We start from the raw sequence: 9,270 nt of genomic DNA on the forward strand, positions 1-9,270 counted from the left end.
GCTCAGGATTAGCACAGCATCAATGATGTGTTAAATTTTTTTTATGGGGGGTGGGTGATGCCGTGCTAATCCTGAGCGCCTCTGCTCTGGCGCTAGTTTGTGTGACCGTGACACTGACATGATAAAGCCTGGAGGGAGGGCCGGGGGGGACAATGTAAATGTCTGTACTCTGTATGTGACATGGGAATGGGGCCAGGCCGCCAGGAAGGGCCGGCCGGGGGGGGGGGGGGGATGATGTGCCATGGGGATGGGGGGGTGTAAAATGTGACACAATAGGGGGTAATGATGTGATCATGGATGGGGCCAGGGGGAGAAATAGCCTATTGTGTGTCACATTCTCCCCCCCCTGCCCGACCCTTCCTGGCGGCCTGGCCCCATTCCCATTAAAAGAAAAATAAGGTAAAAAAAATCTACCGTATGCACAGGAGGTGGGTCCGGTAGGTGCATTGCGTGTTTGCGTGGGAGCTCTGGAAGGGGTGGTGGGAGGCCCGATAGATATGTGGGGGCTGGGGGGCCCATAAAACTTTTTTGCTATGGGGCCCATGCATTTCTAGTTACGCCCCTGAAGCTGACCCTGTAAAACATTATATGCGAGCGCCTGCTGGTGAGCTGACCCTCTAAAAAATTATATGTGAGGGCCTGCAGCTGAGCTGAGCCTTTAAAAAATTATATGCGAGGGCCTGCAGCTGAGCTGACCCTGTAAAAGATTATATGCAAAGGCCATATATGCAAGGGCATTATATGCAACGAATAAGCATGTGTCGATATGATGGAAGAGGAGAAGAAGGATGAGAAAAGGAAGATTCAACCCTATACCCTTGTTTGTGGTTGAAGGGGTGCATGGGAATACAGTGTATTCAGTACATAATAAACAACACATGTAAAGTGCCTTTATGTTCATCAGTGTTCCTCTGGTGGAGTCGAGAAGTCAGGGGCAATCCACGCCTTGTTTATTTTTATAAGAGTAAACCTGTCAGCCGGATACGCTTATCTGTTATAATGCCACCAGCAGCACTAAATACCCGCTCAGACAAAACGCTGGCGTCAGGGCAGGCCAGCACCTCCAAGGCATAGAGTGCCAGTTTGTGCCACGTGTCCAGCTTAGACACCCCGTAGTTGTAAGGCACTGAGAGATCATTGAGGATGCTGACATGGTCTGCTATGTACTCCACCATCTTCCAAATTTTTTCCCTCCTTGTGACACTAGACCACGAATCAGGGTGAGGGTGCTGGCAGGGTGTCATTAAACTGTCCCAGGCTTTGGAGAGTGTTGCCCTGCCTCTGTTGGAACTGCTGTGTGTTCCCCTTGTCTCCCCTCCTCGGTTGGCCAAGGAACTACGGAACTCTGCGGCAAGCGTTGGCAGATGGAAATTTTTGGAGCAATTTTTCAACAATGATCTTCTGGTATTGCACCATTTTGCTTGTCCTCTCCACTATAGGAATGAGAGATGAGAAGTTCTCTTTGTAGCGGGGGTCGAGAAGGGTGAACAACCAGTAATCCGTGTTGTCTAAAATGCGTATAACGCGCGGTTCACAGGAAAGGCAGCCTAAAATGAAGTCAGCCATGTGTGCCAGAGTACTAGCAGGCAAGACTTCGCTGTCGCCATCAGGAGGATCACTCTCAATCTCCTCATCCTCTTTCTTTTCTTTTGCACACCCACGCTGAACAGATGGAATTAAACTTCCATGGGTACTACCCTCTGTAGCGGAAGCAACCGTCTCCTGCTCCTCCTCCTCCTCTTCATCATCCAATTCACGCTGAGAAGACGAACTGAGGGTGGTCTGGCTATTACCCTGTGTAATGTCTTCCCCCATTTTCACCTCTTCCATATGCACAGCGTCGTCCTTAATTATGAGCAGCGAGTGTTTGAGTAGATACAGAAGTTGGATTATTACGCTGATCATAGCGTTATCGCCGCTCACCATCTGTGTTGATTCCTCAAAGTTTCTTAAATCCTCACAGAGGTCAGACATCCATGCCCACTCCTCGCTTGTGAATAGCGGAAGCTGACTGGAAAAGAGACGACCATGTTGCAGCTGGTATTCCACTACTGCCCTCTGCTGCTCACAATGCCTGGCCAACATGTGGAACGTGGAGTTCCAGCGCGTGCTCACGTCGCACAACAGCTGGTGAGCTGGCAAATTCAAGCACTGCTGCAGCGTTGACAGACCGGCTGAGGCTGTTGATGACTTGCGGAAATGTGCACACACGTGGCGCACCTTCACCAGTAGATCAGGCAAGTTGGGGTAGGTTTTGAGAAACCGCTGAACAAGGTAGAACACGTTGGCTAGGCTAGGCATGGCTTGCCGAGCTCCAAAGCTGTCACCAAGTTACAGCCTTTATCAGACAGAACCATGCCTGGTTGTAGGAGGTGGAAGTGGAGGAGGAGGCAGAGGAGGAGAAGTGGGGTTTGGAACCACTAACATAGGTGCTGACGGAAACCCTGATCGACGTAGGGCCTGCAATTCTTAGCATCGGTAGCACCTATGCCATCCCAGGGTACGACTCTCTCCCGGCCTCTACAACATTCACCAAGTGTGCCGTCAGGGAAACGAAACGTCCCTGGCCGAATGCACTTGTCCATCAGTGATGGCCAGTTCGCATTGTTCGCCCGCGAGCCGGCCAGCGGGAGCAGGCAGTTCCGAGAACAGCCACCGGGGGCCTTCATCGTGCTGTTCTCTGAACTGCCTGCTCCCGGTGACCGCATATGTTTTCAGACCGGCTCACGGCACACTTGGCCATCACTGTTGTCCATGTGTCCGTAGTTAAGTGGACCTTCCCAGTAACTGCATTGGTCAGGGCACGTGTGATGTTATGGGACACATGTTGGTGTAAGGCGGGCATGGCACACCTTGAAAAATAGTGGCGGCTGGGGACTGGGTAACAGGGGACGGCCACTGACATCAGGCTGCGGAAGGCCTCAGTGTCCACAAGCCTAAATGGCAACATTTCCAGGGCCAGTAATTTGGAAAGCTGCGCATTTAGTGCTATGGCCTGTGGGTGGGTGGCTGGGTATTTTCGCTTGCGTTCAAAGGCCTGTGGTAAGGACATTTGGATGCTGCGCTGGGACACGGAAGTGGTTGTAGTCGCTGATGGTGCTTGCAAAGGTCCAGGTGCAGGGCGGGAGGCATCTGGGCCTGTGCTTTCGACAGGGGATTGGCTAGCACATAACATAGGGGAACAGGAGGCAGTGGTGTGAACCGCAGACACAGACTGTGGACCCAGGCGTTCATCCCACTTATTACGGTGCTTGGATGCCATGTTACGGATCATACTAGTGGTGGTGAGGTTGCTAGTGTTCACGCCCCGGCTCATTTTCGTATGGCACAGGTTGCAAACTACTATATTTTTGTCATCCGCACTATTCTAAAAAAAGCACCAGACTGCGAAACATCTACCCCTTGGCAAGGGAGATTTCCGCAAGGGGTTGCTCCATGGAACAGCTGCGGGCCTGTTTAGTGTGGCCTGACTTCTCCCTTATGCCACCCTACTGCCTCTTCCAGCCTGTTGCGGTGCTGCAGATCCCTCCCCCTCTGTACTGCTCTCCTCACTTGTCTTTCCACCTTCCTAGGTTGGGCCAGTGACCTCATCGTCCACCACCTCCTCTACCACTTCCTCACTCTGATCATCCTCCTGATTTGTTGATCTAACCACAACCTCAGTGACTGACAACTGTGTCTCATCCTCTTCATCAACCTCTTGAGACAGTAATTGCGGTTGACTCATTGGCAACCGTGTCTCATCATTATCCGCCTCATTAAACACTAATTGCCGTTCCCCACCGTCATGTTCTTGTGAATGTGGATGCTCAAGAGGTTGGGAATCAGGGCACAAGATCTCATGTTCCTCATCAAGTGTGCTTGGCGAGAGGGCCAAATCAAGTAATGGTGATGAGAAGAGGTCCTCGGAATATCCGAATGTGGGATCACTTGTTTGGCCAGACTGTACATGGTGGGAGGAAGGATCAGGGTGAGGATTGTGTTGACCAGACTCCTGGCTACTGAGACTGGACTTGGTGGAAGACAGGGTGGTGCTTAACCGACTGGAAGCATTATCTGCTGCAATCCAACCCACCATCTGGTCGCACTGGTCTGACTTCAAGAGTGGTGTCCTGCACTGCCCTGCAAACTGGGACATGAAGCTAGGTATCGTGGATGATTGTTTTTCTTGTGCTCTGGCTCAGCAGGCACCGTTTCTCTGCACCCAGGGCCATGGCCTTTGCGTGCACCATCAGCATCACAGCCACTTCCCCGTCCCTTACTCCTCGCCTTCTTCATTTTAAATGTGATATATGCTTGAAAGTATGTCACACATACAGTAGCGTAAGATTCAAAAGTGTATGCGCAAACATTTTTACAAAGGTATTTGTGATTAGGAAACGTTATACAGGACAGGTACCACAGTTAATGTCACTGTTCGCAGTGTCTACGGAAAAAGGTACACTGGATTTTACTGATATTTTAGGGATGCGCACACTTTACACAAGAGATGTGGCACAAATAATTTAACTGTCCACAGCCGCCTATTACATGGTATTTAGCGCAGGATGCGCTAAAAATATATATTGCTGCTGTCACACACAATAGTCCTTAAAAGGACTTTTGGGTCTCTGAAAAAATTTTTGTATAAAAATCTTCCTATTACACTCCCTACACTATCTGTCCCTTCATATGCACAGCTCTCCCTAACACTGAGCAATTTAGCGCAGGTTGCGCTACAAACATATATTGCTGCTGTCACAGACAATAGTCCTTACGAGGACTGAAGCATTTTTGTACAAAAAAATATTCAATTACACTCCCTACACTCTCTGTCCCTTCCTATGCTCAGCTCTCGCTGACTACGAATGAGCCGAACATGCGTCATCGGGTGCTATATAGCACCCGATGACGCGTTCCGGACAGCCAATCACTGTAATGCCAGTAGCAGTACTTACTTGCACATTTATTGGCTGCATAGCAGCCAAGAAATGTGTGGGGAGGAGACTCGAGCATGGCTCTCGAGCACATGCGGTACTCGGCCGAATACCGCCATAAGCCGAGCATCGAGATGCTCGAGCCGAACATATGTTCGGCCGAGCATGCTTGATCATCACTAGAAATAAACCAGAGTCTAGGCCTCAAAGCTAAGGAAGTTGGATGGTGACCTCCTCGGAATCCCTAGACCTCTCCCTGACTCCTGCCAGTATGAGTAGACCCTGAAGGTGGAAAAACTCATACTCCGTAACCTAGGCCCTGGAGACCCTGGAAATCCCTAGGAATGGTGGCAGGGAATGAGACTACTGGTTCTTTCCCAGGAGAAGGACCCAGCGTCTCCCCGAGGCCTAGAAACACACCACACAAGTGTCACAACAAAAAGCACAACAAAAGCACTTATCTTTAAAGAGGGAATGGAGAAGCCAGTGATCCACAGGAACAAGACACCAGATCAACAAACACCAAGCAGGAAATATCAGCCGCATGCTAGGCAGTGTGAGAGTGAACTAAATAGAGCCTCAGTAATGACCACGGGCAACACCTGACAAGGGGTGTGGTCATCACTAAACAAGAAACAGCAAGGTGAGAACAGAAACTGTCAGATAGCCTCACGTGCTGCAATCTCCCTGTTCTTCCCACCTCTGTCATGGGAGGGGCCATGACACTACCTCACCACTATGTCATAGGTCTGTGGACTTCTCATGCTGTTCCCACTCTCCCCACTTTATGACTGGGCCACTATTTTGCCTTTCAGCCTGGCTGACATCATCATTTATTTGACACTTCTTCTGATCTGTCAGAAGGAATGAAAAATGAGACGCACAATGGATCCTGTCTGTGAAGCAGCTGTAAGGCCTGTATGGTCCTATCAGAATTGGCTTGTGATTTGGCAGCCAAAACAGGAGTGGGTACAAAACACAGAAGACATACAAATATTCAATGCACGTGTCATCTCTGTTTTGGATCCACTCCTGTTTTTTGGGGGCATTAGCAATACTGATGGATTACTGACCAAATGCTGACCAAGTGAAGGCGGATGCTCCACAGACAAGATCCGTCTTTTATGGGTTATTGTTCTGACGGATCAGAGAATGGGGAAAATTAATCAGTAACATCAACACAAACTTAGGCCTTCTGCACACAAACGTATGCTGACCGTTGCCATATTGCAGACAGTATATGCGGATCCGCAATACACTAGGGCCGTTCTGTAGGCATTCTGCATCACGGATACGGACCCATTCACTTCGATGGGTCCGCAAATCCGGAGATGCGGAACGGAAGCACGGAACGGAAGCCCTACGGAGTGCTTCCGTGCGGTTTCGTCCCGTACTTTCGTTCCGCAAAAAGATGGAACATGACCTATCTTTTTGCAGAATGGGCGGATCGCGGACTTAACCCTCCTCTTATGTTAGCTTTCTGTTACTATCCATGATGTTAACGGGTCGGTTTTGACCCGTGTCTTAAATCAGCCATAAAATACTCTCTGAACAATTATTTATCATCCAATTTGTTTCTTACCTCTTGGTTACCTTGTTAGGCTTCTTTATCCTTGAAAAGATTGGTTTTAATATTTTTGGTGTGACCCCTTAGACCTTTCTTTTGATAGCATACCTCTCATTTTCAAATTAAAAAAATGGTAAAATAAACCTCAATAGAATATTATAAGTGAATAAAAGGTTGTTATGTCACCAGAATGTTGCTGAGGAGTATTTGAACACATCTCTTAACTTTTTTTTAAAATATTTTTTATTTTATTTTAATAACATTAACTATAATAACATTGATGGTGTTAGGGTCAATTTTGACCCATATATATTTACTTCAATAAAATAGCCAAAAGTCATTTTTTTTAACATAAAACGTTCATAAACAATGAAAAGCAAGTAATAATACAAAATGTAGACTTGCAAGGTCAAACAAACAACACACAATCAAGCAAGGCAAACCAATAGAAATCAAGTACTACTTTCAAAGCATCTTTGTGCAGGAACTTGCATGTGTTTGTGTGGGTGTTTTTAGATGCATGTGTGGCAAAAGCTCACACTTTTAGCATGTTCTTTGCAGATATATTTTTTTACAGTGGAAGCATAACGTGTGTGTCTTTCTGTCCTTATTGCTGGGGCAGACCTGATACCTCTTTCTTTTAGAATCAGATGGCATCACTGGAGTTGTGGCTGTGGCTGTGCTGGTTGATGTTGAGGCAAGGCTAGATGATGATGAGGATGCTGGCACTGATTCTCTTTGTGTTGTTGATGGTGTGGATGGAGTGCTTGATGAACTCTGCATCTGTCTGATCACGGCTGCAGCCATTGGATCTCGAGGCACCCGTTTCCTTTGCTCAATGTGTGCCTTGACAAGGGAACTTCCTAGCTCCTTGAGAAATATTCTCTGCTTGTTATTTTTTTGTGTGTTCCAACCTGGGTGGATGTGGGTCCATAACACAAATGCATTGTATGCAGACACATCTAGGATGTTAGAAAACACAGCCATCGGCCATCTCCTGGTCATTCGCTGACAAGTATAGGTAGCAGTCAGCTTGTCCAGGTTGTCCACTCCTCCTTTGTTTTTATTGTAATCCAGGATAATTGTGGGCTTTTTGTCACTTCTTGATGACATAGCTGCATCTTTGTGAAAAGTGGACATAAGTATCACTTTTTTTTTTTTTTTTTGTGGACAATATGAAACAACAGTGGTGGTGTCTGTAAAAGCAAATTTTGAAGAAAGTGAAGCTCTGTCCTTCACCTGCAAAATTTCAGTGTGCAGCTCAGGTTTATTTATTTTTATTGTGCCTACCATGGTGAGTTTCCTCCTGAGAAGTTCTTGTCCAAGGTCATAGCTGGTAAAAAAAAATGTCAAGACGTGATATTGTTACCCCGCAGTCCAGTAGTCAAATCAAGGACTACACGTTGTCCTTGTTTTTTCTCAGGGATGCCACTTTCGAGTTTGCCGGTGTAAATCTGTAGGTTCCATGCATAGCTTGTTTTTTCATCACAGGCTGCCCAGATTTTTATGCCGTATTTGCCTGGCTTACTGGGCATATACTGCCGGAAGGGGCAATTTCCACGGAAAGGGATCAAACGTTCATCTACTGTTACCTAAGGCCCAGGGTTAAACATTAGTGGAAGGAGCTGAACCCATTTCTCCCAGACATCCCTTATGGGAGCAAGCTTGTCAGATTTTGCTCTAGTATCTCTGTTGTCAAATCTGAAAACTCTTGATATCATTCGAAAGGTGTGAAGTGACATTGTTGCTGGGAAGATATATCTGCCTCTTGACTTGTCCCAAAGACTATCAGTGGCCTCCAGCGAGAAGAAGAAAACCAATATAAGCATCTAGGCATTCCTCATTTATGTCATTCCACATGTTGCCATGGTCTTTTTTTCCTTCAAGGTTTGTCATTGCAATGATCACTTTTTTTAGTGACAATGGCATGAACAGTTCAAAACATGTTTTGATGTCACTTACTCTCGTCACAGCAAACCTTGTGATCCCAGGGGTCATTTTGATTACATCTGCAGCAGCTGCCCTGCCATGTAAGTCAGGAGGTTCTGAACTCCAACAGATCTTACCACTTTTGGATTTGAATGTTTCAGCAGGAACAGCAGCAGGTTCAGCACTGGTGGCCTCCTCATCAGACTCATCAGATGTGTCTATGTATTCTGGTTGATACTCTACTTCATCTTCTGCCTCAGAAACCTGCTCATCCATATGCTGCTCTGTGTCCTCTGTCTCATTTTCATCCAAGATATAATCCAGTATTTGGCTTCCTGTAAATCTTCTCACTCTTGCATGCTGCATATTGGAGATGATTACTCTGCAAGTCAGCAACTCTGAAATGTATTGGTCCTATGTTTCTTTACTTTATTTCGAGAAGCAGACAAGCAGGCAAAGAGATGGGCCCCTCGCTAACTACAGCTCCCAGGGCTGAGAGGTGATTGGCTGTCAGTGTTACTAAGCAGAGAGAGTGTTTATGATTTCAGTTTTGGCACTTATTAGTGTCCTATAATCCTATATTATAACTGGGTCAGAATTGACCCTAACACCATAAACGTATTAATTTTAACCACAGTATTTTATAATTTAGTGAAAAGGATTCTTTTTCTATGACATTGTTTAAATAGAGGTTCCTGACAAAGTAAAAAAATCTTGATGCAATAAACAAATTTATGTGATACTTATAGACATTCAAAACCTGAAAACGGGTCGGTTCTGACCCTAACATAAGAGGAGGGTTAAAGTGAAAGGGTTAGCGATCCGCTGTGGCTGCCCCACGGTCGGTGTTTGAGCATT

General features: G+C 46.7%; 1 pseudogene; it reads right to left on the reverse strand.

The window, feature by feature from the left end:
* Positions 1–7,026: 7,026 nt before the first annotated feature.
* LOC122935177 lies at positions 7,027–8,778 on the reverse strand (annotated as a pseudogene).
* Positions 8,779–9,270: the final 492 nt, after the last annotated feature.

This window comes from Bufo gargarizans, chromosome 4, assembly GCF_014858855.1.
Source record: "Bufo gargarizans isolate SCDJY-AF-19 chromosome 4, ASM1485885v1, whole genome shotgun sequence".
Taxonomy (NCBI): domain Eukaryota; kingdom Metazoa; phylum Chordata; class Amphibia; order Anura; family Bufonidae; genus Bufo; species Bufo gargarizans.